Raw genomic sequence first — 8,212 nt, forward strand, 5'->3', positions numbered from 1 at the left:
AAATGTTACAGCCCTTTTAGAATTTGTCTAGCAGGTCCTCACCAGAAGACTCCCCCATGGTAAAAAAAAAAAAAAAAAAAAAAAAAAAAAATGGTATCCACTATACCTTTGTAACTTCCCAATGAGGGGATCATTTGGGCTCTGCTTGAACACTTCTTGAGACAAGGAACTCACCATTTTGTGAGGTCCATTCCTTTTCCAGTTCTAACTACTCAACAGCTTCTTTGGTAATGACCATCGTATATTCTAAGTTCATTCTCTACAATCATACAGAATACACTTACTCCTTGCTCTTTGAGAATCTGAAAATGGCTATTGTGTTCATCTCAAGATTTTTATTTCCACACCATACATGCTTATAAGGTTCCTTGTCATGGTCCTCTCTGGATCTAGACTCTCATCATTCTGGTTTCCTTCCTTTGCACATGGCTTGAGTTAGTAGTTGTTCTCATTAAAGAGTTTGCTTACTTAAAAATCATAATTTTTTTAAAGGATTGAGAGTGGCTTTAAAATACGCAATAGAGGGGTGCCTGGGTGGCTCAGTTGGTTAAGCGGCTGCCTTAGGCTCAGATCATGATCCCAGGGTCCTGGGATCGAGCCCCACATCAAGCTCCCTGCTCAGCAGAGAGTCTGCTTCTCCCTCTCCCTCTGCCTGCTGCTTTGCCTACTTGTGCTCTCTATCTCTCTGTCAAATATATAAATAAAATTTAAAAATAAATAAATATGCAATAGAACAACACACAAAAAAATACTTCAAAGCAAAAATATGAAGGCAAAAGGAATACATTTTGTAAAATAAGCAGGAGCTGGAAGAGAAATTGGTTCACGGAGCACCTGCCATGAAAGCCTGTGGCTTGCTCAGGGCAGTCTGCAGGATTGCTTCTTCAGTTCTAGTGGCCAGCCCAAAGAGAGAATGATGAATCACTGCATTCATGAGAGAAAAACAAACCATTAGCCCAGAAGAATTTAAACGATTTCTGGTGCAAAAAACAGGAAACATTTTCTCCTTGGGGTTCTCCCAGAGAAGATGTTATAAAACCAGGTAAACAATATCTTCAACAATATCCTTGAAGTAAATACTGTAGTCATTTCCTAGGACTGTTTCTTACAACATCTGCCAAAAGGAGATATAATGGTGTTTGGTGAAAGCCCAGTTCAGTGAAGCCACTCTAGGGAGGCTCTGTAATCCAGACTGGGTGCCACTCTGTGCTTCTTTGCCCCAATGTCTGTGGATGAGTGTTAGAGGATCTAGCAATGGTTTTCAAGCTGTGCTCTGAGAGGCCCATCAGTGGTGGGACTTCGAGCTTCCCATCCCTTCCCCATATCCCATTCTGTGACTCTAGAATTCTAGAAAAACATGGTTTGAAGAAGGATTCTAGGGTTAAAAAAGAAATTTGAAAACCACTGTCATAAAAGAATGGATGCACTGCTATCCCTCAGGTAATCTACCATAGATAATGCCCGAAGTTTTCAATAGTCAAGAGCAGTGGTGATTTCCAAGATTAAACATTCTGATAAGTTCATCAAGCACAGAACCTCTGTGTTGCCAGTTAAACCCAGAGCCATATGTTTTAATAATCAAGCAAACTAGGGAGGGATTGACAACTTCTTATTAAATCTGAGGTGCCTAACAAGGACATATGGTGGACAGAAGGCCACTGCACCTTCACTTGGAGTTGGGCTAGGAAAGGACCATCTGTTAGTACTCAGATTCTCCTTAAGAACTAATCTGGTGTTTGCTCTAACAAGATGATACAATACAGCCTCAATGATTTTAGCCTGAAAATTATTTAAATCTCATAACCACACATCCATTTTATCCATAAGCAAATCTCAGTAACTCACTCATAGAACATCTAGCTTTTTATAATGAGAAGTATATACATAAGTTTAAAAATGTAATATATATAAAACTAGAAAGTTGATGATTTTGGATGCAGAACATCTAGTTTTTCTTTGTGATAATAACGGATAGGATCAGCTCTGTATTAATGCCATTCTGGTTTTGATACTAAGGAAAACCTGGAATTGATGTGCCAGAGAAAGCCCATCTCTCTACTCCTTGTAATTGGAATAGGTGCTATTTCTGATCCATCAATGGACTGTAATTCCTGACCTTGAAACACAGTGGTATGAAGTGCAGGTTCCTCATAAGCCTTGTGACTGAGGGTAGGAACGGGCCTTGACAATCAACACTGAGCATGAGTATCTTGGTTTATAACTGATTTCAGTCCACAAAGATTATGGAAAGATGAATAAAAGGTGTAAACACTCTTAGGTTTTTCTTACCAGATTGTGCCACAGGTGGACAAAGAGTTTAATAATGATCAGTGGTGGAATAGCTGTGCCCACGGCTCACTTTGTGTAGAACATTGGCTCAAGGGTCCCAGAACTTAACAATTTATCAAGCAGGAAGGTGACATGCATTTTAGATAGACCACCTAGTAAATTAGGAGGAGAGTAAATGATTGCCCTTAGGAAAAATGTAATAGACTAAACTGTGGTCCAATCGATAAGGAGAAATTTCCATCAAAATACCACCAACAAAGGCTCTTCCCCATCTATTCACAAAACCGTGTAATGACCCAATGTTTTTTAAGTTCTGCAGGAATCCTGTGTATATATGAGGATCCCTGTGTTTTACAGTTGCAGGTGATCAGTGAAAGTGGGAAGTTGCAAAATTAATTATATGTAAACTAATCTTTATTACTCTCCCAAGCTGGCAACAAGCATCTGTTGGGGCAAAACCCAAAATGCCCGATTGGCCACAGCTGCATGGATTGATAGAACTCTACCTCCTTAGAGGGCCTGCCAACTACTGCCCAGAGCAGATGCATCTGGCTACCTGCAGGCCCTTTGTACCTAGTTTCAAATGACCATGGCAGGGACAGCACCCCAGAGTCCAAGAGCCTGGCTGGGGAGCAAGGATGACAGCAACAAAGACCAGGCTTGTGAAGGGCTGGTCCCAACTTTTCCTTCCAGAAGCAGGGGAAAGACCGCCCAGTGTGCCCTCCCTGTAGGTTTACCCAGCCCGCCTCAGGTTGTCTTTACATCCAGTTTGGGACATGAGGCCTCATCCCAACACTGAAATGGCAGAATTCCCTCTGTCCAGCTTGTACAAACACACGTCACTTGCCAAGAAGACCAAATCACTTGGTTCCCGAAACAGCTGAAGATTATTTCCCATTCAGTTTTCCCTCCCTTCCCCTATGATCCTCTGTGCTGTTTCTTATATTCCACATATGAATGAAACCATATGATAATTGTCTTTCTCTAATTGACCTATTTCACTCAGCATAAGAGCCTCCAGTTCCATCCACGTCAGTGTAAATGGTAGGTATTCATCCTTTCTGATGGCTGAGTAATATTCCATCGTATATATATACCACACTTCTTTATCCATTCATCTGTTGATGGACATCTCAACTTTTTCCAGAGTTTGGCTATTGTGGACATTTTTGCTATAAATACTAGGGTGCATGTGCCCCTTTGGATCATTATTTGTATCTTTGGGGTAAATACCTAGTGCAATTGTTGGGCCGTAGGGTAGCTCTATTAACTTCTTGAGGAACCTCTATACTGTTTTCTGGAGTGGCTGTTCCAGCTTGCATTCCCATCAACAGTGTAAGAAGGTTCCCCTTTCTTCGCATCCACGCCAACATTTGTTGTTTCCTGACTTGTCAATTTTAGCCATTCTGACTGGTGTGAGGTGGTATCTCATTGTAGTTTTGATTTGTATTTCCCTGATGACGAGTGATGTTGAGCATTTTTTCATGTGTCTGCTGGCCATTTGTATGTCTTCTTTGGAGAAATGTCTGTTCATGTCTTCTGCCCATTTCTTGATTGGATTATTTGTTTTTTGGGTGTTGAGTTTGGTAAGTTCTTTATAGATCTTGGATACTAGCCCTTTATCTGATATGTCATTTGCAAATATCTTCTCCCATTCTGTAGGTTGCCTTTTAGTTTTGTTGACTGTTCCTTTGCTGTGCAGAAGCTTTTATCTCAGTGAAGTCCTAATAGTTCATTTTTGCTTTTGTTTCCCTTGCCTTTGGAGATGTGTCTAGCAAGAAATTGCTAAGGCTGAGGTTGAAGAGGTTGCTGCCTGTATTCTCCTCTAGGATTTTGATGGATTCCTATCTCACATTTAGGTCTTTCATCCATTTTGAGTTTTTGTGTATGATGTAAGAAAATGGTCCAGTTTAATTCTTGTACATGTGGCTGTCCAATTTTCCCAGCACCATTTGTTGAAGAGACTGTCCTTTTTCCATTGGATGTTCTTTCCTGCTTTGTTGAAGATTAGTTGACCATAGTTGAGGGTCCATTTCTGGGTTCTCTATTCTGTTCCACTGATCTATGTGTCTGTTTTGTGCCAGTACCATACTGTCTTGACAATTATAGCTTTGTAATAAAGCTTGAAGCCCGGCATTGTGATGTCCCTAGCTTTGGTTTTCTTTTTCAACATTCCTCTGGCTACTTGGGGTCTTTTCTGGTTCCATACAAATTTTAGGATTATTTGTTCCAGCTCTGTGAAAAGTGTTGATAATGGGATGCCTGGGTGGCTCAGTTGGTTAAGTGTCTGCCTTCAGCTCAGATCATGTTCCCAGGGTCCTGGAATTGAGTCCCACATCGGGCTCCTTGCTCGGCCAGGAACCTGCTTCTCCCTCTGTGCTGCTTCCCCTGCTTGTGCTCTCTCTCTCTCTCTCTGACAAATAAATAAATAAAAATCTTAAAAAAAAATGTCGATGGTATTTTGATAGGGATTGCATTGAATATGTAGATTGCTCTGGGTAGCGTAGACATTTTAAGAATATTTATTCTTCCAATCCATGAGCATGGGATGTTTTTCCATTTCTTTGTGTCTTCCTCAATTGCTTTCATAAGTGTTCTGTAGTTTTTAGAGTACAGATCCCTTACCTCTTTGGTTAGGTTTATTCCTAGGTATCTTATGGTTTTTGGTGCAATTGTAAATGGGATCGATTCCTTAATTTCTCTTTTTTCTGTCTCATTGTTAGTGTATAGAAATGCCAACTGATTTCTGAGTATTGATTTTATATCCTGTGACGTTGCTGAATTCCTGTATGAGTTCTAGCAATTTTGGGGTGGAGTCTTTAGGGTTTTCCACATAAAGTATCATGTCATCTGTGAAGAGTGAGAGTTTGACTTCTTTGCCAATTTGAATGGCCTTTTCTTTTTGTTGTCTGATTGCTGAGGCTAGAACTTCTAGTACTATGTTGAACAACAGTGGTAAGAATGGGCATCCCTGTCATGTTCCTGACCTTAGGGGAAAAGCTCTGTTTCTTCCCATTGAGAATGATATTTGCTGTGAGCTTTTTGTAGATGGCTTTTGTGATATTGAGGTATGTTCTCTCTATTCCTACACTGTGGAGAGTTTTAATCAAGAAAGGATGCTGTATTTGTCAAATGCTTTTTCTGCATCAATTGAGAGGATCATATGGTTCTTGTCCTTTCTTTTATTAATGTAGTGTTTCACATTGATTGATTTGCAGATGTTGAACCAGCCTTGCAGCCCAGGAATAAATCCCATTTGGTCATGGTCAATAATCCTTTGAATGTATTGTTGATTCCTATTGGCTAGTATTTTGGTGAGAATTTTTGCATCCATGTTCATCAGGGATATTGGTCTGTAATTCTCCTTTTTGGTGGGGTCTTTGTCTGGTTTTGGGATCAAGGTAATGCTGGCCTCATAGAATGAATTTGGAAGTTTTCCTTCCATTTCTATTTTTTGAAACAGCTTCATAAGAATAGGCATTAGTTCTTCTTTAAATGTTTGGTAGAATTCCCCTGGGAAGCCATCTGGCCCTGGACTCTTGTGTGTTGGGAAATTTTTGATGACTGCTTCAATTTCCTTGCTGGTTATGGGTCTATTCAGGTTTTCTATTTCTTCCTGTTTCAGTTTTGGTAGTTTATAAGTTTCTAGGAATGCATCCCTTTCTTCCAGCTTGCCTAATTTGTTGGCATATAGTTGCTCATAATACGTTCTTAAAATTGTATTTCCTTGGTGTTGGTTGTGATCTCTCCTCTTTCATTCATGATTTTATTAATTTAGGTCCTTTCTCCTTTCCTTTTTTATTATTATTTTTTTATTATGTTCAATTAGCCAACATATAATACATCATTAGTTTTTGATGTAGTGTTCAATGTTTCATTAGTTGTGTATAACACCCAGTGCTCTTTTTGATAAGTCTACTAGGGGTTTATCAATATTATTAATTCTTTCAAAGAACCAGCGTCTAGTTTTGTTGATCTTTTGGTTTCTATTTCATTGATTTCTACTCTAATTTTTATTATTTCTTGTCTCCTTCTTGGTTTAGGCTTTATTTGCAGTTCTTTCTCCAGCTCCTTTAGGTGTAAGATTAGCCTGTGTATTTGAGACTTTTCTAGTTTCTTGAGAAAGTCTTGTATTGCTATGTACTTCCCTTTTAGGACTGCCTTTGCTGCATCCCAAAGGTTTTGAACAGTCGTATTTTCATTTTCATTTGTTTCCACGAATTTTTAAAATTCTTCTTTAATTATCTGGTTGACCCTTTCATTCTTTTTTTTTTTTTTTTAAGATTTTTATTTATTTATTTATTTGACAGAGAGAGACACAGTGAGAGAGGGAACAAGCAGGGGGAGTGGGAGAGGGAGAAGCAGGCTTCCCGCTGAGCAGGGAGCCCGATGCGGGGCTCGATCCCAGGACCCTGGGATCATGACCTGAGCCGAAGGCAGACACTTAATGACTGAGCCACCCAGGTGCCCCGACCCTTTCATTCTTTAGTAGGATGCTCTTTAACCTCCAAGTATTTAAGTTCCTTCCAAATTTCCTCTTGTGATTGAGTTCAAGTTTCAAAGCATTGAGGTTGAAAATATGCAGAGAATAATCCCAGTCTTTTGGTACCAGTTGAGACCTGATTTGTGACTCAGTATGTAATCTATTCTGGAGAATGTTCCATGTGCACTCGAGAAGAATGTGTATTCTGTTGCTTTAGGATGGAATGCTCTGTATATATCTGTGAAGTCCATCTGGTCCAGTGTGTCATTCAAAGCCCTATTTCCTTGTTGATCTTCTGCTTAGATGATCTGTCTATTGCTGTGAGTGGGGCGTTAAAGTCCCCTACTATTATTGTATTATTATCAATGTGTTTCTTTAATTTTGCTATTAATTGGTTTATATAATTGGTTGTTCCCAAGTTAGGAGCATAAATATTTATAATTGTTAGATCTTCTTGTTGGATAGACCCTTTAAATATGATATAGTGAACCTCTACGTCCCTTACTACAGTCTTTGGTTTAAAGTCTAATTTGGCTGATGTAAGGATAACTACCCCAGCTTTCTTTTGATGTCCATTAGCATGATAAATGTTTCTCTACCCCCTCATTTTCAATCTGGAGGAGTCTTTGGGTCTAAAATGAGTCTCTTATAGACAGCATATGGATGGGTCTTCCTTTTTTATCCAATCTGATACCCTTTGTCTTTTGACTAGAGCATTTAGCCCATTTACATTCAGAGTAACTATTGAAAGATATGAATTTAGTGTCATTGTATTACCTGTAAAGTCACTGTTTCTGTATATTGTCTCTGTTCCTTTCTGTTCTATGTTACTTTTGGGCTCTCTCTTCGCTTACAGGATCCCTTTTAGTATTTCTTGCAGGGCTGGTTTAGTGATCACAAATTCTTTTAGTTTCTGTTTGTCCTGGACGCTCTTTATCTCTCCTTCCATTCTGAATGACAGCCTTGTTGTATAAAGTATTCTTGGCTGCATGTTTTTCTCATTTAGTATCCTGAATATATCATGCCAGCCCTTTCTGGCCTGCCAGGTCTCTGGATAGGTCTGCTGCCAGCCTAATGTTTCTACCCTTGTATGTTAAGGACCTCTTGTCTCAAGCTGCTTTCAGGATTTTCTCTTTATATCTGAGATTTGCAGGCTTCATTAATATGTTGGGGTGATGATCTATTTTTATTGATTTTGAGGGGGGTTCTCTGTGCCTTCTTGACTTGAATGCCTGTTTCCTTCCCCAGATTAGGGAAGTTCTCAGCTATGATTTGCTCAAATACACCTTCTGTCCTTCTCTCTTTCTTCTTCCTCTGGAACCCCAATAATTCCAATATTGTTTCGCTTTATTGAATTTGCTGATTTCTCAAAGCCTCCCCTCATGTTCCATTAGTTGTTTTTCTCTTTTCCATTATTTTGTCTTCTATGTCACTGACTCC

General features: G+C 39.4%; 1 non-coding gene across 1 annotated transcript; it reads left to right on the forward strand.

Annotated features, from left to right (window-relative positions):
• LOC116633370 lies at nucleotides 1-56 on the forward strand. The gene has a single exon (XR_004299657.1). It is a non-coding gene; the product is annotated as a U7 small nuclear RNA (small nuclear RNA).
• Nucleotides 57-8,212: the final 8,156 nt, after the last annotated feature.

Source organism: Phoca vitulina, unplaced genomic scaffold, assembly GCF_004348235.1.
Source record: "Phoca vitulina isolate PV1807 unplaced genomic scaffold, GSC_HSeal_1.0 scaffold7, whole genome shotgun sequence".
In the NCBI taxonomy this organism is placed as follows: domain Eukaryota; kingdom Metazoa; phylum Chordata; class Mammalia; order Carnivora; family Phocidae; genus Phoca; species Phoca vitulina.